The sequence below is a fragment of the Primulina huaijiensis genome, chromosome 4 (assembly GCF_012295235.1).
Source record: "Primulina huaijiensis isolate GDHJ02 chromosome 4, ASM1229523v2, whole genome shotgun sequence".
Classification (NCBI taxonomy): Eukaryota; Viridiplantae; Streptophyta; class Magnoliopsida; order Lamiales; family Gesneriaceae; genus Primulina; species Primulina huaijiensis.
The window spans coordinates 10,591,386-10,591,884 of NC_133309.1; positions in this window are offsets into that span (position 1 = coordinate 10,591,386).

Sequence of the window (499 nt, forward strand, 5' to 3'; positions counted from 1 at the left end):
ACTTCTATGAGAGAAATGTAAATTTTAATTTATGGAAGTGTTCCTTAATTAAAATTTGGCCAAGTAAATAATGTATTTGAAAATTGTGATTTTCATAAACATTATTATGGACTAAATTAAATTAATTCAAGTGTTGAATTAATTAAACACTAGTGGACCTAGTAGAGTCCAAATAATTAAATTAATTCAAGTGTTGGATTAATTAAATCATATGGAGTCTTGTAGAGCTCAATTAAAATAATTATTTAACTAGTGGGACTTGGGTAAATTCAAGTAATGTTTAATTAGTCTCAAATATGTTTGAGATAATTAAATTTAGTCCATGGTTTTTAATTTGATTAAAAACCATATAATATACATGCATGGGAGGTGAAAGGTTGGGAGACTACTTTTTGTGTTTTCAAGGCATGGCATGCAACTTTTGTTTTTGCTTTTCTCACAACCAAGACAAGAAAATTAAGACACACTCCTTCCCTCCCACTCTCCACCTTGGCCGAAA